Source organism: Cajanus cajan, chromosome 2, assembly GCF_000230855.2.
Source record: "Cajanus cajan strain Asha chromosome 2, NIPB_CcT2T_4, whole genome shotgun sequence".
In the NCBI taxonomy this organism is placed as follows: Eukaryota; Viridiplantae; Streptophyta; class Magnoliopsida; order Fabales; family Fabaceae; genus Cajanus; species Cajanus cajan.
The window spans coordinates 69,242,225-69,257,704 of NC_138518.1; positions in this window are offsets into that span (position 1 = coordinate 69,242,225).

The following is a 15,480-nucleotide window of genomic DNA, read 5'->3' on the forward strand; positions in this document are numbered from 1 at the left end:
GCAGAAGTTTTATGATCATATATCTCCATTATTTACCTTTTACTCGAAAGCTCAGCAACCTTGAATCAATTGTCCTGTTTCAATCTTGATCATAGTTCTTGTGATCCATGTCCAGGCTATGTAACATACAAGGCCATATAAGCACTTGTCTTAGGCCTCATAATAAATTATATATTTATGATTTGTATAAAAAATTACATATTTATTGTTTAATAATTTTTATTGAGAGATATCTTTTATTCCAAGAATTAATTATATAATTGATTTAGTTCATTCTTCAAGAACATATCTATTAGGATATTAGAAAACATTAAAACTTGGAAATGTTAAACTTTTTACCCGTAATTATAATAATTTATTTAGAATATTGTTAATTTTGAAATGTTATACTATTTAGTAGATGTCAAGAAAAAAATGCTATAATTTGATTTTTTAAATGCATTTTACAAAAAAATTGACTTCATTTTTTTTAAATATCTTATTCTTTTCTCTTTTTCACTTTTTAATTTTATATTCATTTGAAAACTTGAAGTGATTGTTAAAGTGAATAACTGATTTAAATTTGTTATTGTAAATAATATCAATGTGTAATTCTTTATATTTTTATCATTTTATATTTTTTAGTACCATTTATTTATACTTTTTATTATTGTCTTTTATAATATTTTAAGCTTAAATATATTTTTATCTCTTGTAATTTTTTTCATCTTTCTAAAATTTATAATAATTATTTTTAGTCTTCATTATTATTTAATCTTTTTAACTATTTATTTATTCAGATTAAGTAATCATTTTATATGTTATACTAATGTGTGACATATCTAAAAAAATTTCATAAATTTTTAAATAAATATTATTTATATATTTTAGAACCAAAATTTATTTTACAGAGATTAAAAATATATGTAGATCATAATTTTATTACATATTATAGAATATATAAAATGTCAACTAAAAAAATAATCTAAACCCCCATAATGCAAACCATGAAACTTTACAAAGCCAAGAGCCAACCACGAACATGATGAAACCATAGACGTCCATCAAAAGAAAATACTAACAGCGTAGAAAAATATAAATAAATAAATAAAACTTAAATATATATTTAATTTGATCTTTTAAATTTAAAATTATTATTTTTAATCTTTGTAATTTTTAAAAATCTTGTTTTAATCTTTCAGGACACTAATAACATATTTGAAAGCGACTAATTAAGATAATTATGCAATATCAACTGGATTTAATGTGATATTTTACTAATAGGGACACTAATAAATAAATTTTATACAATAATGTTTGATAAATTTCTTAACAAAATTTGAATATAATGATTTAAATAAAAAAATTTAAAATTACAGAAATTAAAAATAATAATTTTAAATTTAAAAGATTAAAAATATATTTAAGTGGATAAAAAATGTCACGAGGGTAATGAGACTCGAGGCAAAATTCTGAGAGTTTTTTTTAGTATTAAATGAGAGCTATATTACGTTTTTCTTTTATTAGAGAAAGAGCTGGAAAAAGGACCAAACAAATAATTAGCTCAATCAGACAAAGAAGGTTATCAGAAAATCAATATGAAAAAGTAAAAGTTAATATGGAGACATACATGTCTTTTGATTCTTGTCATCGTTATATATAATCATGATTTATCCATCTCTTCATAATTAGGTCACTAGGATGGATGAGATTTTAAGTACATTACACTTAAGTATCATTAGGTTTCATAAAATTGCACATATATTTTTTTAATATTACATTACTTCTTTTAATTGTGTGAAAAATATTACACTAACATTTTTTAAAATTATATTATCTCTTCTTAATTATTTAAAAAACAATACGTCGTGATTTACTATAAAAGAGATTATTGTGAATGTTAAAAAATTAATTATTAATTATCTTTAAAAATTTATACATAATAATATACATATTTTATTTTACAATTATAATGAATATCATATTAGTTAAATAAGTATTTTTATATAAATTTTATAATATTATACATACCGTCACATATACACACACATATATATATATATATATATATATAATAAGTTAATAAATTAAATTTATTAAACTTCTCTATATTATGTTCGTTATAAAAATTGGGATTATTAAAGTTTTTTTTAGGAGCATTTGCTTTTTTTTTTTTATATAGTTTTTTTAATGATTTTTTAAAATTAGTACCAATTAAATGATACAATAAATAGAAATTAAGTATTGTTATTGTTGGCTCTCAATAGACATTATAAACTAACTTTAGAAATGTATCAAACAATGCATAATTAATGATTCGAAAATAATCTATATTAAAGATAAAGTCAGGATTAAACTTTAATTTTAAGCTTAAATATGTTTAAACTACCTTGAATTAACTCGATTTTCAGATTACTACTTTTTAAAAAAAAAATTTGTTAAAATTACTTGACAATTTTTTTTTTCAATTTAGTACCTGACGTTAGTTTCCTCTGTTAAATGATGACATGGCAAACAAACTATCACGTTATCACCCAACAGTGTCTGCCACTTCATCCAAGGGACTACCACGTGGACATGGTGATGACGTGACAAACACTGTTGGCCACGCAATCACTTGATAGAGGGAGACCAACGTCAGGTACTAAATTGAAGAAGAAGAAAAAATAATCAGGTATTTAAAACAAAATAATAAATTAATAGGTAGTAATCTGAAAATCGACCTAATTGGAGGTAGTAATCTGAAAAACCGACCTAATTGAAGGTAAATAATCTGAAAACTGACCTAATTGAAGGTAGTAATCTGAAAATTTTCACTAAAGGACAACCTATTTTGAGGCCACCATATTTCGATTGCATAAATTACACAGAGTGAAAGGAGCGTATGCGAATATTCATATAATCTATCGACTTCAAACTTTGGTTTGTCATAAAAAATGAACCAAAAATTCCAACAAAGATAGTGGACAATGAAGAAGTGGAGAAAAGTGAAGATTAATAAGATGAAGAAGACATAAAATACATGTAACTAGAAACAAAAGCAACAAATGCACATAAATTAGCTTCCCATTAATCATGTATGGAAACTATTGCACTTGATTATAAAAAAAGAAAATTATGGAATTATATTAAAACTCAGTATATATATAATATATATGTGTGTAATATTTATTTACTAATTGTGACACCCTTACTACCCCAACATATATATATTGTAATAATAAAAACTTATAAATAAAATTTTCAATTTCGGTAAAAGGGTTCACATGAGAATCTTAAAAATTATCCTTCAATAACCACAATAACAAAAAAATGAAACGCAAGAGTTTTCAAATTATTTTCAAAATAACATTTACAATAAAAACCTATGTTCTAAAAATCCTTTCTGCCCCGATGTCACCATATCAGAGCATCCCGACAATTCAACCGTTGGCATTCTAGATACCACTCGTAGCCAGATCTTCCTCACCCAAAATATTCACAAATCGCACGGTGAGAAAAGAAAACATCTATATATATAGCACATAAGAAAACACAATATATTATTTAATATTTGTAAATATTTTCAACATATCGTATTTCAATCAATCATGCATTGTCATCACGTCATAATTCTCAATCAAACCAATCATCACAAATCTTGCACTTCACACTATGCCAAGGTCACGCTACCCATTTAACAATCCCGGGCCGTGCTCACCCCTGATATAACACTGTGCCAAGGTCACGTTATCCCTATCCTAGGGCCGTGCTCACCCCTGACATGTTAACCAAGGTCACGATACCCACGTAACAATCCAGAGCCGTGCTCACCCCTGATATAACACTGTGCCAAGGTCACGTTACCCCTAATCTAGGGTCGTGCTCACCCCTGACATGTTAACCAAGGTCACGATACTCATGTAACAATCTCGGGCCGTGCTCACCCCTGGTCATAGGTGTGAAGAACCACAACCACATCTCATTCATATTCCACACAACATCTCATAATTCAATTTCATACATATATCAGATATGTCCAAAATAATGGGTTTCACACGTATCAAGTAATTCACATTTAAATCATCAATTTTTATCAAATAATATAATAATGACATTCATAAATTAATATAATAAACAACGAAATTACCAATTTAATATAATTTCAACATAAACAGTAAAACCCCTAATTGTTCCAAAACCTAGCTCACATGCACTTTTCTACGATTTCGTTCTCTCTCCCAGATCATCATTCTTACGATTTAAATATATATTTCTAATCCTCAACACATACGGAATCTAATGGTATAATTAATTCCTCAAACAGAAATAATCCAATTTTTCCAAAATCTAACCTACAGGCACTTTTCTATAATTTCGTTCTCTCTCCTAGAGCATCATTTTTACAAACAAATTATATATTTATTGTCCTAAATATATACAGAATCAAATAATGCCAATAATTCTTCAATCAGAAATATTTCTAAAATTGCTCATAATTCTAAGGAGTTCTTTCTCTACCCAATTCCCTCATGTAACTCTACATATAAATAATTCCCTTTTCCCCCGTACCTGGATATGAAGAAGCTGAATCTAGACTAGATCTAGTTGATCTCCCTCGCTGGGTTCCCCTCGGTCTGAAGCAGAAAGTAGAGGAAAGAAGAGAGAGCAGAAGAAAAGAAATCAGAAATGAAAGGTGTGCTTTTTGGGAGTGGCAAACAGCTCTATTTATAGGCTTTTTACGCCGGAACGACCCGTTCCAAATCCGGAACGGCCCGTTCCGCACCCTTAAAACGTGGCCAAAAATCACATCCAGAACGGCCCGTTCCAAAACCAGCACAACGGTCACGCCCCGTTCCAAGCCCGTTCCCAATTAGGGTTAATGGCATATTTAATAGTCCGGAACGGACCGTTCCATCTTGAGAACGGCCCGTTCTGGGCTATTAACTCACATACAACTTGGTAGTTTGGAACGGCCCGTTCCAATTCCGGAACGGCCCGTTCCAAGCTACTAAATCACATGCTTTTTGGTAGTTTGGAACGGCCCGTTCCAATTCCGGAACAGCCCGTTCCAATTCCGGAACAGCCCGTTCCAAGCTACTAAATCACCCCTATCACCTTTATAAAATTACCAAAATACCCTTAAAAAATAAAATTGAAATAGAAAAATGGGGTGTTACACTAATAATAAGTTTTTAAATAAAAATTTAATTTCAAATCTTATAAGTTTTACTTGTAAGATAGGAAAGTTAATGCCACAAATATTCACTTAACTTTTATATATATATATATATATATATATATATATATATATATATTTTATTTTTTTTTCATTTTTTATCTTTCACTTCTATGGAAGTACTGAAAATTTATTTGCTAAGTCAAGTCACCTCCAAATAGAATTCTAGCTACTTTCACTTCAAATCTTGTTTTTTTTTAACGTTTCCATCATATGTAATAAAAAAAAAGGTGTAGCGGAGTCAAGTCTCCTTCAATTAGGTCAGTTTTCAGATTACTACCTTCAATTAAGTCGGTTTTTAGATTACTACCTTCAATTAGGTTGGTTTTTCATATTACTACCTCCAATTAGGTCAGTTTTCAGATTACTATCTATTAATTTATTATTTTTTATTTTAAATGACTGACTAATTTTTTTTCTTTAATTTAGTACCTAACATTGGTTCCCCTCTGTCAAGTGATGACGTGGCAGACAGACTACCACGTCATCATCCAACAGTGTTTGCCACGTCATCACCATGTCCATGTGGCAGTCCCTTGGATGACGTGGCAGACACTGTTAGGTAATAACGTGGCAGTCCGTTTACCACATCATCATTTAACATAGAAAACTAAAGTCAGGTACTAAATTAAAAAAAAAATTGTGAGGTAATTTTAACAAAAAAAAATTAAAAAGTAGTAATCTGAAAATTGAGCTAATTCGAGATAATCTAAACATATTTAAGCCTTAATTTTATGATTATAAAATTGATTATCAATTATCTTCAAAATTTTGTGCATAATAATATATTTTTTTTATTTTGTTATTATAGTTGATATTATATTAAACAAATAAGTACTTTAATACAAATTAAATTTTATAATATTGTACCTACCAACTATTCTATAAATATATTAATTGTGTCAAGAATAACTTATATTAAATATAAATTGATTCAAACTTTAACTCTACAACTACAAAATCAATAATTAATCATATTGAAAAATTATTAATAATTCAATGAAACTAAAACTTAGTGAATTTATATGTAAAAGAACTAAATTTATAGAACTTAAATACTCTTTCCTTTTATTATTATTTATAATATATTTTTAAAATATATTATTTTTGTTAGCATGATTTTAATTATTTTGTAAACAAACTTTTACAATTCATTTATCTAATTGCATAGAAGATATGCTTATATTTTGTATGATATTATGTATTATTTAATTAAATATTTTTAATTGAAGGTAAAATGACCAATTTTTGTGATATAACAAAAATTCATAAATATGAATTTCATTTGTGCTTAATATAAAAGTTTGCATTGTGTTTTTTTCTTTGTACACATTTTCATCTTATTATTTTATTGTAATTTAATATAAAGGTTTTTAAACAACAATTATTTCACAAGTAATCAAGAAAAGAAAAATATATGAGACATACGCATGAGTTACTTACTAGTTTGGTTGAAAGAAAATAAATAAAAAGGAGGATATATTTTTATAAACTTTTTCAATTGATTCAAATTTTCAGAAGAGGATGGATGTAACAAATCTCCTTTTTATTTTAAGTTAGATTCATTATCATATTCAGATTTTTTTTTTTAAATAAAGTATTTTGATGTCCATAACATTTTTACTAATATTTTTAAATTCAAATTTTAAAGATAAAAAATAAAATAAAATTTCTTTGTTACAAAAAAAAAGTATCGTTCATCTTATTTACATTAAAATCTCTTTGTGAAGAAATGATAGACACTATAAGGGAGGTTAACTAATATCAATTGAAAACTTGTATATTTTCAAATAGTAAAGTAGTAATGTTAAAGGGTAAGAATGTTGAAGAAAGAACAAACAAAACACCTAATATTTTTATATTGGTTCGTTTCGACCATTTAATTCTCAATCCAAATTGAGTTCAACTATCTTAAACAAAATACAAGTATTCTTTCAACAAATCATTTATGTCTTAAATCTAAATATTATTTGAATTGTCTCTTCAAGTAATCTATCTAAGTATTTTTTTCACACAAGCCTCCCCAAGCTTCAATACCGAGTATTTGTTTACAATCAAGTTTCTCTAGGCCCAAACAACAAGTATTCTTTTAAAGACAAACATCTCCAAGCTCAAACCAAATAACTTAGATTCATTAAGGTTTACAAAGTTGTTTCATATTCATATGAAGAAGTGATGCAACAAATTAAGTTCAAAGAGATTTTATAGAGAAAATAGAGGAGACATCCGTTCACTTCAGGAGTAAGTCTACCTAGACTTACTCTGTTCAATAACTCATGTTCTACATCAAATTTCAATGATCCAACCGTTCAATTTAAAGTTCTTAATGCATAGATCAAATCTGAAAATTTTTAGAAAATTTGAAAATCATTTGATACTTCATTTCATTAATTCAAATTGACGGATAATCATAAAATCATTTTATACATTGATTTGAATTAATGAAACAAAGTATCAAATGATTTTTAAATTTTCTAAAAATTTGCAGATTTGATCTATATATTAAGAACTTTAAATTGAACGGTTGGATTGTTGAAATTTGATGTAGAACATGAGTTATTGAACAAAGTAAATAAAAGGAACCCTCCTCGAGAAAATATGTTTAATACACTTGCTTTTCAAAAAGGTTATCTTCTTTCTTTGTCCATGAAGCTTCTTGTATAATAATCCGAATGAAGATGTCTGTTGCAAAACTTTGAGGCTTTTCACAAACTTGCTTTGTTTGTCTTCGTTATAGGTTCTTTGAAATGAGAAGTGCTCGTTGATGCATTAAATGTATTTCACCAAATTGTCATTTCTTATCAATATTATATTGACAAAATTTTTTGGGACTTATTTAAGACATTGTATGAATTTTATTAAAATTTATATGTATGGAATATATGTGAAAATGAATAATTTAAAAAAAAAAACTAATAGTGATCAGATCATGCAGCTTAATTAGTGATCCATTGATAAACTTTAAGGTATTAACCTAATTGGAATCTTTCTATCTTGTTGTGATATTCTCTCACCTAAATTTTATTTAAAAACATAATCAACAATTATGTTAAGTACCGTAATCATGCATTTTTCTTATTCTTATAATAAAATTAAAATGAGTATGTATATTTAAAAAAGAAGTAAATAAAAGTTAAAAATTTAATTACATAAAATATAATTTTTTTAAAGTGAGTTTCTTACATAATTTTGGAAATTTTTTACTGAAATATTAACAGTGTGTGTATTGTTACAATAATTCCGAAAAGAACTTTCTGCAATAGTAATTTTAGTGTTACGGAAAGTATTTTCCAGAATTATTCCGATGGAAAGTTATTTCCGGAATAGTAATTTTAATATTCCGAAAAGTACTTTCTAGAATTATTCTGGCGAAAAGTTATTTCCGGAATAGTAATTTTAATATTCTGGAAAGTATTTTCTATAATCATGTACAAATACACCTCTGAAAAATATTTTTAAAAATAATTTTTTTTGTTCCAAATAATATTAAGAATAATTTAAAAATTTAATATTTTTTTTTAAAAAAAAGGTGTATGTATAAAAAATTAGAGTTGTATATATCATCAGCCAAAATGCACAGGTAAATTCGTGTTTTGTATTCAAAATTTTTTTAATTGAAAACGCATATCTCTTGGACATTTTCAGTTCAAAATTTTTTGAACTTAAAACAGACAACTTGTGCGTTTTTTCTAGAAAAAAAAACCCTCTCTCTTTAACTATACATTTTAAATTAAATTTTAAATACAATATTATATATAATAATTTTTATTGTTTTGAAGTATTATATAACAAATTTTAAATAGACATAGATGTAATTTATTATCATATATAAATTAACTGTATAAATTAAACATATAAAACAAATACATTTATTTGTAGTTTATATATTTTAAATATATAGTGTAACTTAAGAGGAATGAGCACAACTAAATCTTTCTCTATTGCAAAAGTCAAGGAATTAAGATATGCATGACTGAGTATTATAACATTAAAATTTTGGATATACATTCATTAATGATTAAGGTCATTATTGATATTGTCTGTTAGTTAAGGATAGTTTGTTCTATTAAGACCATCAATCCTACAATGTCCACAACATTGTTTTCATTGAGACTTTATCCAATTCATTTTATTTCTTATATGAGTTGATTTTGAACATCCCTCAGCACGCAAAATAGTTTGATTATGGATAATGTGAGGTCTATTGGTAGGATGAATGTTGTCATCATTACCATATGGGTACCATTGTCTAGAATATGCCTCTTTGATATATATGCATTTAAATAGGCAACATCAACATAATTCAAGGGATCTACACAAACATAAGTAAATGGGGCAATGACATGTAAACATGGATATTTGTAAGTATGGAAAACACCACACTCACATTTTCGTTCATTAAGAATTATTGTCCAAGTATGACCACCTTTTCGTGTAACTAGATTGAAATCTTCTTTCACTTCAAATCTGCTAGTGGTCTCATAGCCATATCTTTGAACTAGATGAGATGTTGTCTCCTCTTGATTATTTTGCATAGCATCTATTAACTTTCGACAATATCATTGACCAACCGCAAGCTCTACATTTGTTTGACCTAATCTTTGTACAAAATACTCAACTAACCTAGCATATGTACACTTTACAAGAGTTGTTATTGACAAGTTATGATTGCAAGTTGTATAATCTGTTCAAATTTTACAAGAAATATAAACATCAGGTAATAGGATAACATATTATGTAGTACAAAAAAAAAGAATGTAAGAAACAAATAATGTTAAACCCACGTGAATTAGCTCTTATTTGAGTTTGACATTTTTAAGACAGTGGTTAAAATTGCTTGTGATGTGGCAAATACAATGGACATGATAAACATTAAGTGGTTGTCAACCATTGTTTTAATTTGTCACTGTTGATTTGATATTTTGGTGTCGATTTGGTATCAAATAAAGATCTTGCTTTATAGTTACATATCGACAAATATTTAATAAGAACCATGACCAATCACATAATATTTCATTTTTAACTACAACAAAAACAATTGATGTAACGCGAGCATTACCATCTTGTATTGTAGCGATTAACAGAGTGCTACAATATTTTTCATATAAAAAATGTTCCATCAATTTATATGATGAGTTTTATGTAATTAAATGATAAGCAGGCAGGTTTGAATGCATCAAATTTTGAATTCTGCTACGGAGTTGGGGAACAGGAGGATAGGAAACGCAACGCACACTCCCCCCTCTCGGCTTTCTCTTTTGCACGGTCCAGTCTCAGAAATGTGCACGGTATGAAGCAACGTGCACATGGTCCCCTCCACTTTCTCGGTCAAGCCTTAGTACTATTCGCTAAGACAAGTTTCAATCAAGAGAAATTCTATGGTACCCATCTTATTTGAGAGGGTACCGGTACAGTTTTTTATATTTTATATTTTTAGTAATTTATTTAAATAATATTTATAATATTTTATCCTTTCAATTTTTAAATTATTTAGTCATTTTATTTTTATTTTATATATTCTAATTTATTTGTAATAATATTATTATATATTTAAATAGTTTAATTTTAATAATTTTTTAAGTATATTTTTATCTTTTCACTTAAAATTTTTGAATTTTTATATTTTAATTTTAATAATTTTTTAAGTATATTTTTTGTCTTTTTGTCTTAAATTTTTGAATTTCTATATTGTAATTTTAATAACTTTTTATTTCTACTATTTATTAATTTTTTCTTTTTCTTTAATATTTTATAATATTATTGAAAACTTATAATTTTAATCTCTATAATTTTATCTTACTTTTTATTTTATAAGTATAATTTAGATTATTTATTTTATAATTAAATTAATTTTTTTAAAAAAAATTTATGAATTTACATAGAAAAATGTATTGAAACCCTTCCATCTTTGAGGGTACCGTAGCAACTCCCTTCAATCAAACCAGAAGGCGTAGCCCCCCACCTCCTTTTGTGTGATGCACAACGCGCATGGGGTTTGCTTCAATTGTGTGCCACCTTGCCAAAAACTATTTACTTTAGTAAGGAGTTTTTTTTTTTTTTTTTTTTTTTTTTTTTTTTTTTAATTTATTGTATTTTTTTATATATATTTATATAGGTTTAAAAGTCCTCACAAATATTGGATTCATCATCACATTTTCTATCTTTTTAATTCAACGTTTTGCCATTACGCAATTTCTTTCTACTTTAATTCCATGTTATTTATTTTCCAGTCCTGTATAACATGTTTGATCACAATCTTTTTTATTATACTACTTTATTAGAATGATTGATTAACTTTATTTTCTAGTCTTAATTTTCATTTGTGTACTCAATCGTTGCAATTCACTATTCTGAGTACTGTTTGACGTTTAATCATTTTTTAAGTTTGGACCTTTATGGAATCCTACTATTTTTTTTTAAGAAAAGAAATGGATAAGAAATAGAGTGAAGAAAGTAAATAAAATAAAATAAAAGTTGTTTGTTTGAGGAGAAATAGAGTGGAGAAAAATTAAAAGGTGGTGCACCTCACCTTTTTATTTTATTTTTCTTTACTTTTTATTCTTCTTCACTTTATTTCTCACCTATTTCTTATCTTTCTATCAAACACAAGCTACAAGAAAATTGTCATATAGTGACACAATATCATTAAAAATTATTTTTACTTACATAATAGATATAATATATGTTGATATATTCTTAAAAAGTGTGAGTATAAATTATAATAACACAGGAAATATGTTGTTAAATCTCATTCAAAATTAATATTAAAATAATGTAGTTATATGTCAAATATATATATATATATATATATATATATATATATATATATATATATATATATATATATATATATACATATATTGTATCTATAGTAACACTTTTTATTTGTAACATTTCTTATGGTGGAATAACTTGAATTCAACTCAACTAAAATTAAAAAAAATTACATTTATAAAATTTGACTTTTTTTAATATTAAAATATGCATCCTTTCGGTAAATCTTAAACATGATTTCAAATTATTTCCAATCATGCTCTATTGCACGGACACAACATGAACTAGTGTGTCCTCGAGTGCGATATTCTTTCAAAGTGAACACATTACGGACGTGCCTTGGACATTTTGACAAATCATGTCCACACAAATCGAACATATCTCCATTGTTGTAACGACCCGCCACGGTCTTTACACTTAGAAGAATCGCACTAACTAGATAACTAAGAGAATATTAAACTGGATAACACATACATACAAGCATAAATATAAAGATCAAAATAATTAAGTTTCTGTATATAAAATATAGCACCAAATATGTACAGTCATCCCAAATATTCCTTAGTGCCGGTCAAGCACATACAAAAAAAATGTTACCCAAAATGGTAACTCAAAATACGAGACTCAGCTCCCTGTCTCACAACGATCACATCTACTCCAAGCTATCCCTGACATGCTCCCATACCAAGTATGATCATCGCAGTTCCACCACATGGAAACAAAAGGGTAAGCTAGAATTCAAAAAAATCAATAGTACAAGTACAGAATAAAATCTATATTACACATGCATCCCAAATCCTGTCCCTAAGGACCTTTTCATCTCAATCAATCATTCATTTATCAAACATGAAGTCAAACACCACACTTCATCATGTTAATAATCATGCAATAAATGCATCTCATGACAGATATCAATGCATAACAAACATTTACTGCGTCGTCACGCATACACCTAGGAGATCTCCATAATAATAGAGCTGTATAAGTGACATTACATCCTACCGAAACCACCCCAACCGTTTTCACGCCCAATGCGCCCGCTCGGTCACAGCTAAACAGGATATATAATCCTCACTCGGGTTTACTCGGATGATGTCACTTACACACTTAGAAGTCCAGATCCACCGTCAGGTATAACACAGCTGGGTACGGGCTTACCACGACCTTGGCATGCATTAACCAAGTCAATTGTGGAGTTCGCCCACCGACTATCCGCAAGGATCCACGCACCTTCCCGAGTACTTGGTTAAGGGAATAACCCTCGACCTCATACCCCGCTCCAACACTAGCTAAGGACTTAGAGGAGACTCACTCAACTCAGTGGCCTATCTGAGCACCACTCTCCCAAATCCAGTGACCTCCCTGAGCACCACTCTCATATATCAGTGGCCTATCCAAGCACCACTCTCAAGAGACTCTATGTGAGCTCTTCCAGTTCGAAAATATTTTTCCTCTCCTCAAGTCCTAGGCTAGACTCATGCCATAGGCATCACATGCAATCATGCATCATGCATCATAATGGTCTACCCACCATCATGATCAACAACCATACACATGTCATAAGTACATCACATGCAATAATGCATCATACATCATACATGGTATACCCACCATTATGATCAATACATACCATATGAACATATCATATTCAAACATTCATATATATCATCACTATGCATACATATGAATCACACCTCACCATACATCATATATCATACATACATGATCCAAATCTTCAACTTTAAACATGCATAAGCATCAATTATTTATAAATATACTCAAGCACAGCGCCGTCAACTCGCGCCTGGCCTAACACCAACCCAAGAGCTCTAAGCTTTTCCACGCCTGACGCGCTCAACCTGCGCCCGACCTAAAACTATTCAGAGAGTTCAAAACTCTCATCCAAACTAACAAATTCAGCCACATGCAAACAATCTAACTTCCCTTACCTGAAGATTGGCTCAGATAGCCAAAAACTAAACAAAAGTAGAATTTCCCTTCGAGGCTCAACTCGGAACTTCAATCCTCCCAAAACAAGCTTTCTAATTTGAATTTCAAGAAAAGATAGAAGGAGTTATTGATCTAGAGGAGAAAAGGAGTTAAACAGAGAAATTTGGGAGAGAAAGGAGCTCACTGACCCAGAGACCTTCTCTCTAAAACTTCTCTCTAGAACCTCTACTTCTCCTCACGGCCCCCCTCAACCCTATTTATAGGCAATCCGGAGTGACTAGAACGGCCCGTACCGATACCGGAACGGCCCGTTCTGAACTCCCAGATCACGCACAAAATCCACGTCCAGAACGGCCCGTTCCGGTACTCATCCGGAACGTCTCATCCTCCCTCCGGAACGACCCATTCTCCCTCCGGAACGGCCCGTTCTCCTTGCCAGAACGACCCGTTCTCAACTATAATATGTAGTTCAATTCAGTAGTGTGGAACGGCCCGTTCTAGTTTGGGAACGACCCGTTCTAGGCTACTGAATCAGCCTTTTTTTTTTTTTTTAACAATGTTACAATTGTAGACATTTACAAAACTGATGTATCTCCATCAAGACACCTGTAAATGAATATGTCTCTATCTCGATGCACTATCCAATATGTAGATTCAAATTTCTTTTTTTAAAAAATAAATCTCAATAAAAATATAAACAAAGAAGGAAGAATTTAATTTTTTTAAAAAAAATCTCAATAAAAATAGAAATAAAGAAAGGAGGATTTTTGAGATTTAAAACAGAAAAAAAATCTTGATAAAAATAAAAGAAAAGAAGAGAATAATTAGCATCTTTCCTTACTTAACATTCACGTGATATAAAAGAAAAAATCTTAATAAAAATAAAAATAATAAAAAATTTAAAATTTTAAAAAAATTATTATAGATCTCTTAATAATAACCAATCTGTCTACATATCACATAATTAAATAGATATGGGGTCCAGTTGAATATAATGTGTTTGAAGACAAAACTACCGTTCAATATTATAATGATGATAAAACACGAGCATTGAATTTTGACAATTGATAATATCTTTAAATATCTACTAATAATTCAATTGAAATGATGTGGCATGGCTCATCTTCAACTTAACACAGGTTTATTGTGGATTTAGGAGCTTGAGTTAGTGGGAAATACTATTTTTTAAAAAAATAATTATATAAATAAAAACATAAATATTACACAAAAAAAAAAACACGGTTAGTAATAAAAATGAGTTAAAAAGAGACTAAAATATAATAATAAGAAAAAAGGCTTAAATATGTTTTTAGTCCCTCAAATTTAAGACAAATTTGTTTTTTGTCCCTCAAATTTAACACTATTTTTTTTAGTCCCTGTAATTTTCAAAAATCTTGTTTTAGTCCCTTAAGTCACCAATAACATATTTGAAAGTGACTAATTAAGACAGTTATGCAATATCACTTGGATTTAATGTGATATTTTTGCTAATAGGGACACGAATAGGTAGATTTTATGCAATAATGTTTGATAAATTTCTTAACAAAATTTGAATATAA